The 15,265-nt window shown below is 38.7% G+C and overlaps 1 protein-coding gene across 2 annotated transcripts in view; it reads right to left on the bottom strand.

Moving 5' to 3' along the window:
* The window catches only part of LOC124169007 (nose resistant to fluoxetine protein 6-like), a 159,805-nt gene that overhangs the window by 97,020 nt on the left and 47,520 nt on the right, over window positions 1-15,265 (bottom strand). The window contains exon 1 of one of the 2 annotated variants that reach the window (XM_046547467.1): window positions 7,363-7,597. The exons of the other annotated variant lie outside the window; for it this stretch is intronic. The gene's annotated coding sequence lies outside the window, so the exon portion shown is untranslated. Of the gene's footprint in view, window positions 1-7,362; window positions 7,598-15,265 lie in introns of those variants that run through there. 2 annotated transcript variants of the gene reach the window in all.

Raw genomic sequence — 15,265 nt, 5'->3', positions numbered from 1 at the left:
GCATGTAGTCAAGATCCCGCACTTACATCCCACACTTGCCGCACTTCTTCCCACAAGAAGAGTAAGGATTCCCGCACTTCTTCCCACGATCACGTGGTAACCATGTTGACCACAGAATCTGCTACTGCCCAGCCTGAAAGCGCCCTCTACCCCAATCCTTACTCTGAGGTTAAATTCTGTTGAATATTGTTTTGTTATTTGTTGTCTACATTTTGTTTACCATTTGTTACTTGTTTTGTTTGTTATAATGAGTCCTTTGTATTTGGTTATGCACTGTTTATGGAATGCATTAAATGAATGAGTAAATAAAGATTACTTTCCCGAGAGTCACATAAACTAAAGCCTGAATCACACGATCATTTTTTTTCGTCGCGAAAGTGATCACTATCGCGAGCACTGCGCAAAATGATCGTCGGCGGCCATTGTTTTTCGCGATGGCGATCGCGATGTGGATTCCCATCGCTATTTTTCATCACTCGTCCGGTCGCTTTTTCCGTCGCTAAAACCGTCACTAAAACCCCATATCAGCCAATCAGATAGCATGACCATATGGTGTGATTGCAGCGCCACGTTTGACAAATGTGGGAACGGCATAAATAAACAAGCACGCTATATAATTTCGTGATGTGGGTCCTATGACAACGAGCTGTGATATTGGAAATGATGCGAAAAGCGACAGCGGGAGTGACCGTGTGATTCAGAAAAATGATCACAAGAGCGATTGCTTTTCGCGACGGGAAAAGTGATCTCGATAGTGATTACTTTCGCGACGAAAAAAAATGATCGTGTGATTCAGGCTTAACGAAAATTAAGTGTTAAATAAAATCTCAGAGGAAATAGATTTTAAAAGACGCATGAGATGGCTGCGCAATAATCAAAAGAAGAGTCCAACATCTAACCCTTTCTTTCTATAATAAAGGTATGGGGAATGGGAACAGCAAAGTAAATCACTATGTACACCACAGAACCCACTTTCGACCAATGACTGACCGATTCATAAACATTTTTGGTGTGAACGACACGGGATACGACAAATAGTCATAGAATCGACCCCCTCTAAAATCGTCTGAAAATCGAGGAAAATTTGAATATCAGGAAGAAAACACAAGCGACGCATCTAGAGTTTACGTGACGTAAATCATCAACTAATAGATGTTGCAACAGTAGTCTAAATATGTTAGTTTAATAAAAATAACTCTCTATGGTCAGAGTAGTAAATTATGATTAAGTCAGAGTAGTAAAGTCACAAAAATACTTATTCTGCAGCTGAGGTGAAATAAATAAAAATGCCGCAAAAACTTAAAGAATTAACGATGAAATAGATCCAAATTTTCGATAAATATAACGACCCGAATACGTTGAGATCTGTGACAGGGATAAAAATCATTCGGCTGTAGCCAATAAATTCCCAGATTTTCCGTAGATAAGATTTAAGTAAGACATTGCTAAAATAAAAACGTGTCCTTTCGACGTGTCCTTAAAACGTCCATGATAAAAAAACGAACGGAAATCGAAGCAAAAACTATGTATCACGTTTAAAATGCATGATAGCTAGCAATACGCTACGTTGAGAAGAACGCAGAACTGTAGTTCGCTGCTGACAAAATAAAACCAAGTCTGAAATACGATGTCATTTTCAGCAGGCGGAAAATCATTCGCCCTTCCGTATGTATTTATTTAGATTTTTGCTATTATTCTCACTTTAACCTCTAGCTAGCATACGCAATAATTTGTCCGGTAGACTTTCCTCCGTGATGCCTAGACAACCTGAAGCCGAAAATCCTTTTCTTACTTTTGTAATGGCGATGGTTTGATAGATAAATGCAACGGAAAAAAGATAAAATACAACCTGAACAATATAAAGCGCAAGTAATAAAATTTTGCCTATTTTCACGAGATAAGAAAAATTAAATAAAAAATCTAAATCAAGACTAGTTACAAAATAAAACAGGAAACTGACGAGCCTCTTGGGTAATCACACTGAAAAAAATATATATTTCAAATAAAATCGTAGAATTCCAAACACAATCCCGAGTTGACCATTGATGATATAATAAAATTACATCACTTCATTGATGCAATATGAAAATAGTTTAGTAAAAAAATCACAAAGGGTCAGTTAATATCTATCCACGTGGAAAAGTATTTCGGTGTATAATAATATATTTACACCTCCTCAATAAGATTACAGTACCAACATTTTGCATGGTGTAAATTGAAAGTTAAAGAACTGCAGGGGTACTTATAGTTACTACAGAGGTTGCTATGTATGAGGATAATTTTGGTATCCTAAATGAAATGGAACTCATGGAAATGAAAATAAAAATAATTAGTTTCGCGCTGTGAGTTCGACTTAATGTTTGTTATAGTCATTCACCGTTGGGGGAATACGAATCCTTTCACCTATTCATTCGCCAAATTATCTCCCTCTAAGAGGAAGTCCTAAGAAAGGTGGGATAGAAGAGAAGCCTCATGAAAACCTTAATAAGAAGACGGAACAACCTATTCGGCCACCCAAAAATTGTCAGCCTTTCATTGCATGCTGCATAGAGCTTTGTCGATCCCTTTAGAGCCCTCAGATCTCCTTTCAGAAATTACCACCATCAAAAAAATCGCGATAGCCAATGGTTACACCGAAAAATTGATCAACGATTTGTTTGAAAGCAAAAAGAGAAAATTCTTACTCAGAGGTATTTACTCTACCACCCCCACGGATCAACAGTCATGGCGACGCATAAAATATTTAGGCCAACCTTCTATTAAATTGGAAAAATTACTCAAAGTAATCAACATAAAACCGGCCTTTTACAATAATTCTAACCTGAAGAGCATGCTACCTTCAGTCAAGGACCCCACTGACTCAGCCCTCAAGAGCGGGGTCTACCAATTAAGGTGTGGTGATTGTGACTCCAAATACATAGGACAAACAGGAAGAAGTCTGACCGTACGAGCGGAGGAACACCGGCGCGATCACTACAACAACACTGGGATGTCCCAATTCGCTACCCATCTTCGGGAGGAAGGCCACCAAGCGGATTTTACCCCGGAATTGCTACACCGAGTCAAAAAAGGAACACAGCTGGACATCAGAGAACAGTTGGAAATTTTAAAAATTGTAAAGAGGAAAGAACCCATTGCTAATGACCACCTTTTCCCTTTCCACTCCCCCCTCCTAGACATTCCACTATTACACCCCAAAAAATCCTTGTGACGCCAACCCACGCTCTTCTTTGTAACTACCTCTGGTTTTTCCCCTATCCCTTCCCTCCTTCACCATTCCCGTCACTTACCTCTCCCCTCTCCCCTTCCCCTCCAATCACCCGACCACAGAGTATATAAACCGGCAAATTCTGATGTGTATCACTAGTCTTGAAAATGGTACAGTGTAACCGAAACTAGTCGGCAATAAAGGGTGTGTTTTTGTAGAAAAGCTAAGAAATTTCCTTCCAAACATTAAATATGGAATTCTACAAAGTAAAGGCCTCAACAATTCAGTGCATTATATATTATTGTATTTGACTTATATGTTACTACATTATAGTGTTATGTATCCAAATGCTATGTAGTCTTGTTTGTTATTAAAATATGCATAATTTTACGACTATTTTCTGTTGGTGATTCCGCCTAACTAAAGCTTTAATCTGCTTAAAAATATTTTAGGAGCAAAATTATATTATTATTGTATATCAATTATGTAAAAATAGTTCATTAAGAAGACAAATTGGAGGTGATCACACCAACAGACAAAAGTCTCCGTTGTCAACTAAAGCTCCAATCTGTACTTGTACATCTATGTCTTCGTAAAAATGTTTATGGGACAATAAATATTATTATTATTATTACGAATGAATGAATGTAGGAGCAAGGTCAAGTCCAAAAAAAAGGAAAATCTCCGGCTATGCCTGGGTTTTCTCGCAATATTTTCGCAAACCTGTCTCGGGAGAATATTGAAAGCGTTTTCTTTAGAAACCTGTTTTCAGAAAGGATCTTTAACCGAGGTTTTTTTAAGGTCAGTGTTACGGCCGAAGATTGATAAACCGCCACCAGCGACTTGACTTTGGCGAAGGCTCACGTGTCTCACGAGTTTGTGACCATCGATCACAATAACTTAAGCAAACCGGCAAAATGACAAAGGACTGGAAATGTGACATGGGGATTAAAAGTACAATTTCAATGGGTTAAGGCGCTCTTATAAAAAATAAAATGTTATTACGTAGCACAATCGAACTTTGGGTTAAGGAAACGGTTGGAAAAGTGTTACGTTTGGGGTTTATTACGCAATGGTAGAGATATAAGGACGGCATTGGAAAAGCTTATGAAGAAAGGATTGAAGAAAACTTGATACGAGGTTATGGAGATGAATATATGTAGAATATCTGTCGGCCAGACCACGTGGAAAATGGATGGCTACTGAATCACTGGAAGATTGGATTCATGGCAAACTGATGAAGACAATTAAGACGAGGAAGAAAAAAGACTGGGTCATATACATAAAGAGGCCATTGTTGGACAAATTAGGTGGCAATAGTAACAAGGAAATTTTGTAGGCATTTTTAATAAGAGATATCACACATTCAAAAAAACTGACTACGATTATTCACTCACTACATTTCTATTGGGTATTTCGTAGCGAGGAAAATTATTTTCTCATAATTAGTAGGTTCCTGATAAGACGAAGATTTTGCCTCTTTATTCAGCATATTCTGACATATATAGTTGATTGTTTTGAGCTAGTAGACCAAACTTCTGGTATGCGTTTCCAAATTTGGTCAATATGTTTTTCAATGTTAATTCTAACAAACATATTTTGAACGCAGAAGTGTTTAGCAATGAATAAAGTGTTTTACTACGGTCGAAAAGTAAAAAAATCATATTTTGACAGAAGAACAGCATTAATAACATCCCAAATATGAGTAATACTAAAAACACTTCTGAAAATTTTAAGGGAGATAAACAAAAACTGTTCAACGACCAAAAATAAAACTTAATGTATACTTAAATGTATAAACTGTTCGTGAAATCCCCATAAATCTCATTTTAGGCATTATAATCTCAGTGGGATTAGCAAATTTTCATACGAATGGCAACTGAATTACGTTTTTTTATTTTATTAAGATAATTTCAAAATCACAGAGTATATATGCGTACCCAAAACAGGTGGGATTTACAATATCTACCACTTCTCGGGCTCCTTCCGGTAAACTGAAGTATCAAGTTCAAAACTTTATATTAGGTTAATGAACTTTCAGAGAAAATCGCACCTGTCCTTTACGTTGACAGAGCTAGATTATTGTTACGTTCTCCCATACCAACCCTACTGACGAATTATCGAACTAGACTGGTAGCCGACTCGACCCGAGATGCGATACGAACAAGGGCGTTACATGAAACCGACGAAGAATATGATTTAATTGAAGGGAAATGAAAAACATAGCGATGCCCAACAAGGAAAATAGAAATGATAAAAATGCAATATTTAAAAAGAGATGAAAACTTAACTTTTCGAATTATTGATAGTGTTCCCATTGAAATTCTTGCGGATCCCGTGAAAAAAAGAGGCGTCAACATTACGGATATTTCTGTCGCGGTCTGAAGCGAATATCTACATCCACGTCTACATCTATATAATACCCCGCAAGCTGCCTAAAAGGCGTGTGGCAGGGGGTGTTAGATTCTTGGTTGCGTATAAGTTGAGAAAAGGGTATCTATGCAGTAGAATTTAAATTTTATTTGACTTATTATTTTTGACTCGATCTACAAAAGTTTAAACCGAAGGAAACTGAGGAAATACCTTTCATGAGGAGTTATTTAAATATATATAATCACGAGATTAAAAGTGAAGCTAGCTAAAAACTTTTTTTACATGGAATTAAACACAGGGTCCTATTTATACACCTTAAGCATTTTGAGGCGAAACTCGACACCTAAAAAATTACCTAAGAGACGAAAAAATTATTTTTGACCCGATCTACAAAAGTACAAAACCGAAGCAAAAATGAGGGTATACAAATTGCATGAACCTTTATACAGATATATTAAAATGATTGAATTACGTAAAAATCTCCCGTAGAGGCGAACGGTAATATTTCCTTGCATACGATACATTACCAAGTTTGTAAACCAGAAATACCTATTAAGATTCAAAAACTCCACAAAATAGTATTGATACCAGCTCAGGGCACCTCCTTTTTGTAAAGATCACCGTACTTGGTAAATATTTTACGGAAATTATTGTAGTGAACGACAATCGTCACTTGAATAGATGCAGAAACGTGCTTGAAAACCAGAAAAGTATTTTGTACAAAGCCGAGAAAATAAAATTAGAGAAGAAATACTAGATTCGCAAACAGACATAATTGAAAAAGAGCATTAGGAAAAATTTCGGATCAAATAAATCTTGGCTCCAAATACAAAGTTATAAATCCGAAGACTTAAAAAATTAGGGTATAAATTATAAACACCAGTATATGAAATGCCTATCTTCAGAGAGGAAGGCTTATAATATTATGACAGGGGCTGGCCTATAAAAATTATATAAAACCCTAATTTGCAAACGGCAAACGTATCTTGCATACAATGCAGAACCAAGCTGGAAAACCAGAAAACCTATTCGGATTCAAAAACTCCCTAAAATAAGATTGATACCATCTGAATGCACCTCCTTTTTGAAAATATCACCTCACTCGGAAAATATTGTCAACCTGGCAGAAATATTAGATTCGTAAACAGAAGATAATAAAAAAAGCGCTTAAACTTAGAGACAAAAATATCACGTTTCAGATATTGTTTGGCCTGAACTGCAAAGTTATAAAACCAAAAATAAAAAAAATAAGGTGTAAAAATTAAAGGAACGAGAATATGATCAGCCTTCCTTCGATAAGAGGTAGAAAATATTTTTCATCGCTCAGAAAACTTTACCCGATTTAAGAACGCGTCAGGCGTAATATAAACAATTATCTATACAAAAAAATGCATAGTCTATATAGAACAATAAATACTGTAGAATAAATAATTATCATCAGGAGTTATTAACATTAATATAATTCGAGTAAAATAGTGAAACTAACTCAAATATTTATTTTAAAAAGATTACATCTGGGATTAAACTCGGGGTCGTATTTATAGGCACCTTTAGCAATTAAGGCGGAAACCTAAAGCCTATAAATCGGTGCATAGGCGTCTTAAAAAAATTATATAAAAAAATTCCCTAAGGCAATCGTTTCTTACATGCAATGCAGAACCAAGCTTGAAAACCAGAGAAACGTATTCGGATTCAAAAACTCCCCAAAATAGGATTTACACCACCTCAGAGCACCTCCTTTTCGAAAAAGATCACCGTAATCGGACCGAGGCTTGCCTTACCTTTTTCGAAGGCCTATGCGACGCACGCTAGTCGAGTCCGTCGCGCTTTTCAGGAACTCCAAACCGCCGCCAAGACTCGAGTGAGCTCCGCGCACGGGGTCCACGGTTTGATAAAACTTCACCGGAGCGGGAATATCGCCCGTCTTCTCAACCCCGCCTTCCGCCGAGGGAAAAAGGGAGGGAAAATCTATTGCAAAATCACCCCTTAAAAAAAAAAAACACGGTACGCTACATAGGAGCCTCGCGACGGTGTCCCCACCTGGCGTCCGCCGAACCGAACTACGAAACACACCCCACAGCCTTAAACACGGGCACACACGCGCACACGTTAAAAAAATATATACACACAATCACTCCCTTTCCCATGCACACGAAACAGGAGAGTGTGAGAGGGAACAGTATCGTCCTCTGGTATTTTTCCGTTCAAAAAAAAATGTTTATCCCCTTTTCTCCTAAGCGGGGAGAGAGCTCGATATTTCACCCCGTTGTCCAAGTCAAGGACAGATTAAAAACGCTTCGTCTTTTGTCGGTACGGTGTCCTGGAGATAATTTTTTTATTCTTATTTTCTCCTCCTCCTTTTCAACGGGTCAGGATGGCTTGCGTTCCAGTCGTGAGGTGTCGCGGGGTTAGGTGATGCGCTACTGAGAGACCATGCGTCTTGGGTCGGATACAGCGTCTGAGTAAAAGGAGAAGTTGGAAGAAAGTTTTCTCTCCCCTCTTACAAATCCCCCCTAACTTCCCCCACTCTCTCTCCTCCCCCTGGAAAGCTGGCGTTAGTAGAAGGGTTGGAAGGTCCGTGCGTCGGGATGAGATTCGAAATCAGAGTGGACGGAATACGAGGCAGGATGCACAGTCAGCGCATAGGTGCGCTCCAGACCAGATGCAGCGTCGACCAAATTTCAACTCCGATATGCCAAGCTATCGCAAGTATTATGGTCCGATATTGTACGCAGAAAAAATACGCCATCTTAAATCTATCGGTTCGTCATCATCATTAGTTAACAATCCTAATATACCTTTTCATAAGCATGGGAAAAGCAAAGAAGGACCCAATTCACCTTAATAAATTCATCAAATCATTGGCTCTACAATAGATCTTAATCTCTTGGATTTAAGATCGCTGTGCCATATCAACCATATTGTTACCGGTAGATATGAAATAGCCACTAGAAAATTCAGCCCTTGGCGTACAAATTGTAAATTATACTGGGTATTTCAGGAGGAATCAGCAATACTTCAGGAGGTGGTAAGGGAGACAATTTCAAGCATTTTTTGTTCTATAAACATGGGGTCGCAACATCTTAGTAACTGAGCCATGGCAACGCAATCAATTTGAAAACGGGTGAGATTGCGCAATCGTATTGTTGATACTCGCTCAAGTCCCTCGTTTAATTAAGTTCAAAGATGGCAATTTAGGTGTTGAGAAGGCAAGGGGCGCAAGTGATTTTTTTCTTAACAATGTTCGGTACAGTTAATTGTTAAAAGAAATATACAAAAACTTGTTCGCCAATGGATACGAGTGAGTCTCTGTTCTGTACTGACAGCGAGTGGAATAAAAAATGCACTACTAAATATCTAATTAATCTCGTTTGCTTTCTTTACCTGTTATCTGCACCTAAATCTGTTTATAAAACAGAAATCACTTGTACCCCTTGGCTTCTCACCCACTCAGTTGTAATCACACGTTTTCGTCAAACCTTAATTATGTCCTTAATAATTCAGAGTAGGTATTAAGTAAAATCTCGAAGAGGCTGGATACTCAAGAAAAACCGTTTTCGTGGTAGCAATAAAGTGCATCCAAAAAAGGTTTGCGTTGTCACAGGTCGGTAACTAAGAAGTTGCGACCCCGTATTTATTATTAGGATTTAGAGTAGGAGTATTTCAGGAGGAATCAGCAATACTTCATGAGGTGGTCATCATCATTAGTCATCAATCTTAAGATTGGTTTGACGCAGCTCTCAATTTCTCTCTACTATCCGCTAACCTATTTCATAACCGGGTATTTCTTCTCTTTTACATCCTTTATAACCTGTCCTACGTAACACATTCGGGTCCGTCCCTTGCCCTTCTTCCCTTCCACCTGTCCTTCAACGATAGTCTTCATCAGGCCATCGTGCCTCAAAATGTGGCCAACTAAGTTCTTCCGTCTTCTGCTTAAGGTTTTTAGGAGGCCTCTCTTTTCTCCCACTCTTCTTAACACTTCCTCGTTAGTTGCACGGACAATCCATTTTATCTTCATCATTCTTCGGTAGCACCACATTTCGAATTCTTCCACTCTTGACTTCTCTGCAGCTGTCAACGTCCAACCCTAGCTTCCATAGAGAACATACTCCACATGTAGCATCTGATGAATTTTTTCCTTACCACTATGCTTGTATTCTCAGCTGTAAGAAGATTCTTCTTTTTGTAGAAAGCCCTCTTCGCCTGCGCTATTCTACTGGCTATTTCATTCTTGCTTCGTCCATCGTTCGTAATTCGGATTCCCAGGTAAGAAAACTCTTTCACCTCTTCAAGATTAAGCTTTCCTATGTTAATTTTTATCTTAGCCTCCTCTTTTTTGCTGTTAACTAATATCTTCGTCTTCTTTTTGTTAATTTTCAGCTGATACCTGGCCATTGTCCTCTCCACATTTGTCAAAGTTTTCTTCAAATCCTTTTCTGTCTCGGCTATGACTGCTACATTGTCAGCGAATCGCAGCACACTAATTATTTCTCCGTGGATATTGACACCCGAAGCTTTCTCCTTGATCTCATATCTAACTTTTATATGCTATATTTTTCTAATCTTATCCATATGCTATTTTATACCATAATAAATAGGCTCCCTCATTTTAAGACGCTGAAATCAAGAATCCGAAAAGAGTTTAAAAAAGATAAGGCACACTCTGGGCTGAAATTTCGGAATTGCATTGCAATGAAAAAATGTTTATTGTTGCATTTTCATCTGCCTTAGTATGGCATTGTCATAGCGTAATCCATGTATGTGTATCCCACGTTGTCGTGTGTTTTCTATGCCGTCTGTTCCGTCGCTAGACCTACTTCCGGGAGCGCGGGTTCCACTTGTGATTGGCCACCCATCGCCATGGGCGTTTGATTTTAGGCAAGAGTGAACAAATTATGGAGGTTAGATTGTCATCCTCAAAGTCTTGCTCCTGAAACGAAGCCTAAAAAGCCCATGTATGCAGTGCAAGTGAAGCATATGTGTTTGTGGTTGATTGGGCCATTGGTAACTGGTCGCTGATTAGGTTGGTTAAGGCTGGTTCAGTAAAAAATAAAGATAAATTAACCGCAAAGAACTTTTTTGCGTGATAATCCAGGATGAAACTATAATGGGTGTTGTGTGATCGCAGAATTGGGAGCACGATCAAGGAAAAAAGTACATAAAACCGTTGTGTGGCCAGCACGGTCATACGGCAGCGAAACCTGGCTTGCAAAAGGCCATTTTACACGGGGTACGGAATTGCGCAGGTTAGAACTGCATTAATTTCTGAAATGGCGTGGAATTGCACGAATGCATGGACGAAATTAGAACAGGGGCTATTTTGCCATCTCACGTACACGCATTCTCGCATGTGTTCTAGCAATTCATCGCTTTACACGACGCAATTTTGACTGTGCCTTCGTACTCACGTCAGATTGTGAAATTACGCGCCCCGTGTAAAACGGCCTTAAGAAAGTCCACGAAAAAAACAATGGTCCATGAAGATGGATGTGGCTGAGATGAATGCCGATATGGATGATGGGAAAACAAGAAAAGGTAACATTAGCAATAAGACGATGAGGGAGATGCAAGAGTCGTTAAGATCTCAAGGAAGGTACATGAGAGGAGGATGCTGTGGATCAGATATATTTTAATATGGGATGCAAAGCATTAGGGGAACAGAATTCCAAATCTTCACGTAGAAGGGAAGAGAACGAGGGAAGAGAGAAGATGGAGGAACCGTGTCGTGAATGATTTGGGGGAGAAGGGTCTGACTAAAAAGCGATACCCAGGACCAGAGTGACTTTTAGGCAACTAGTCAGGAACAGCGACCCCTACCGGGAAATAAGCAGCAAAGTAAGAAGAAGACTGAAAATGATATCTACATACCTACGGGTCATCTCTAGGATGTTTGGCAGGGGGTCACTAATCACTAACGTGCAGCATGCAAGACGACCGATACATGCACATCATACGGTCATAAAATATTACGCGGGGATCGGGTAGTATGATGGCTAGTGTGTTTGTTGGCTTCCCACCCCGTGGGCTCGGGTTCAAATCCCGGCGGTGGCAGAGAATTTTTGGACACTGCCCGATACCTGCTTGAATGTTATGTGGAGGACATTTCAAGCGCAACACTCCGTCCGTCGGATGGGACGTAAAGCCGTGGTCCCCTTGGCGCCTTTCGTTTGGAGCAGGCTAATGCCGACGCCGGGTTTCTCTCCAATCTTTCTTACCTACCCCTCCCTCATGGCGAAAATGACCTAAGCTTTCGGTCGCCTCCTCCAAATACCATTCCAATATAACGCTTAGTAACAAAGAATTCGTGCAGATTCATGAAAAGGCAAGACTTAGTAATTCCTACGGCAAATCCATGCAAAATTAGAACTATGGAAAAAAATTAAAACGTGAAAAGAGTCGACCTAGCGAGTTACGCCATAAATTCTATTAATCGAGACACCGAATACATGATATCAACTATATGAGATGGAAGTATGGCACAATACTCGGAGAAATCGTGCACTATTGATGAATTTCACGTTTTTAAGTATTTACAACCCCAACTTTAACGCTGATGGGCCTGATTGGCTTATTACACGTCAGAGTTTACTGATACGTGGTTATTTTATAACAAAAAAATTTAATACAAACGAAGAAGGAGAAGTATCGGAATTTTAATTATACATTTTCACGCCTTTGATCCGCTATTTTTTTCCATTTCTCACAGAAATATTAAACTTAGACGTTTCGGCTACTGGTCATTGCGCAACCACCTTCAGCACTCAAATATATTACTACGAGTTCGATACGCAGAGGAACACGGATCGTAAAACGGATAAATTTTAAATACCTTAGTAATAGTGGGATAAGTGGTGCCGATTATTAATAAATTCGTTAAGTATGTCATGCATACTTCACGAATATCAATGAGACGCCAGCCTCCCAAGCTATTATTATTAAGTATTTTTATGAACTCCCTTCCGACTGCGACCCTTCAATGTCAGAGAAGATGCATCACAGGCTGACCGCGCTCGATAACAACTGTTTCATTAAGATCGCAAATTCTAATGCAATTGAAATAAATATAGGGGAGAGTTTTGTACCACGGAACACTTCTTCAATTTTTTAGATAAAGCAAAATACATGTACTGAAGCTTCAGTCTAATAGTAACAATTTAATCCATCAGGATTACTGAACATAATTTTTAAGTTTTAGACTTTTACCTTTACTTTTTAATTGATATATTTTAACCTTCTAAAAGTGTTTATAAATGTTCCTAGGTACATCATGTTCATGTACTCCTAGGAACACTACCTATCGTACCAAAGAACACAGGCTAGATTGGTGGGAACAGTAATTAAGAACGTGAAAAATGGGAATCAAAGTGTAGTTTTTTTTATTAAATTTGAAAGTACATTTAAGTGTTACATAAAGAAAATAAATGTAGCTTAGGTAAAAACTCAGTTTTAAAATATAACTCCTTTCAAGTAAAAATAAACTTGGGTTAAACCCTCCAAAATGAATATCATTCTCTAAAGTCCAATTATATAATGAATGTAACGCAAAAAAAGTAAATTTTAGAACATTAGACCATAAATTACGGCCGACAACAAAAATCACAAGCATTGGAACATGTTCTGCCAAAGATGCAAAAAAATCCAAATGCGCATGAAACGCAGAATTTTTTTCGCAAAACGAGCTTTGGTTTTAGATTGAGGGGTACGAAGACCCAAGCAGAAATTTTCATCGATATCCGAGACCCTAAGGGACAAATGTAAGTTGAATTGAGGTGGAATAACCCATAAGTTTCTTCCAAGTGATTTGGTAGCAGCCATTATCTAATGGAACTGTTCAGAAACATATCTATTCATGGAGTAAAGTTAAATTGGAGGCTTTAATAGCTTCGAAGAGGCACAGACAGAGAGGTTTGTTTCAAAAATTTGCTGAAAGTCGTGTTGTTTTAAACCAGGGGTTCCAAACTATAGACGCGGGCCACTTCCAGCCCGACACATAATTTCATCCAGCCCGCCTAACAAATCCGTGTGTGTTTACTTAAAATTCTTACAATTGGCTCGTCTAATCTGGAACCTGGGTTTAATGAAATTTTGAAGTCAAAACTCATTGAAATCATACGTCATACTAATTTGGTTGCATAAAACCAAAGGAAAGAATCTATTTAGCTTACCCTGATTTTTTGCAGCAAGATATTTGTTTACTTTTTTCATTTTTATACTTGTTTTTTGAGGAAATTAAATTGAAGGCACTGATTTGTTTTTTTTCCTTTTTTTATTCCTTCTGTCCGCATAAATGTGGGAAACATGTAATGTGGCAATAACATTGAAAAGTTTGAAGACTCATGTTTTAGAATATACAGCTTCGAACTCAGGAACTTCGCGTACCCCACTCGACTCAGAAGCGGACGGTTGTAAGTTTTTTTTCCGCAAAAAATTCTCGGCCTTGTCACTGTCCCGCGGAAAGCGCCAGTCACTTTTTCTTTAGGGGAGGAAAATTTCCAGCTCGCCGTGTGATATAAGTTACGCAGGCTGTATATTGTCTCGTGGGTGACGCATAATTTGTCCCTGAGCACTGACCCCTACGACCTTTGTTGAACCAATTATGAAAATGGCCATGACTCTAAAAACGACTGTGATCTCTAGATACAGACGCTTACTCCATAACTGAATCATCAAAGCAGTACTTGCGATTATAAACACAAACGACACCAAAAAAGTCGTGCATTTACGAAGAAAGAGAGGAAAGGGCAAAAGTAGCCTCACCTAATTCCCATTCATCATGGATTGTGATTGTTCAAGTATTTCACCAGTTAAGGTAGGTTTGCAGGGAGCCCTTAAGAATAGGGTGGTTTCCTTCATCAAAGAAAACGAAAGGCATTGATTGCGATTCGTTACCCACCATTAGTGTATTCATAATACACAAATTATTTGGTTTTTGAAATACCGGTGTAGACGAATGGCAATGGTCAATTTTATCCACATTTGAAAAAGGCCATATGGGCGCCCATACGATGCCACTCCACGTGACGTCAAAGGGACCTAGTTTCTATACGAGTAGATAAGATTTTTACATCGTCTGAGATTACCAATGCATGCATGAGGCACAGAGCTCAGGGAAACATTTCTTAATAATCACCTAAATTGAAATTAAAATTGCCTATGGTCGGAAAGTTTCCTTCGCTTGATAGGGCATTAATATTCCTTATTTAAGCCAAGCGCTACCTGATAGCAGGATACTCTGCAACCTGCTAGCAGCCTGCATCGCGGCGGCGCTCATAGCCTCGTACCAAAGTGGTCTCACACGGCGGCAGCCGGAACCTGAATGACGCCACACGGGCTTTTCCCAGCATTCATACGTAGCCGTCGGGTTTTCGCGCGATCTTAAATTTTCACTTTTCATTTAATCGCGAAAAATAGATATCACTTAAAAATATAAAAGCGTGAAATACGTACTCCAGGAGTAATAATCTTTCGATTTAGGCAATTAAAAAAAACTAAGAAACCACCCTATTACAAAGTTTTCTTTACTTTTCATTATAAACTACAAGGCTGCCATACGACAGTTTTTGCACTCAAAATGAGCAATCGTCACACTCAAGTTTGGCGCATCTCCCCATCTTAAAATGCATGGTAGTTGGCCATATGTAGAGGTTTCGATTTAGGCAATAAAAAAAACAGGGAACCACC

This window comes from Ischnura elegans, chromosome 12 (genome assembly GCF_921293095.1).
Source record: "Ischnura elegans chromosome 12, ioIscEleg1.1, whole genome shotgun sequence".
In the NCBI taxonomy this organism is placed as follows: domain Eukaryota; kingdom Metazoa; phylum Arthropoda; class Insecta; order Odonata; family Coenagrionidae; genus Ischnura; species Ischnura elegans.
The sequence above is the reverse complement of the archived record's forward strand: the minus strand, read 5'-3'. Positions and strand labels throughout refer to the sequence as shown.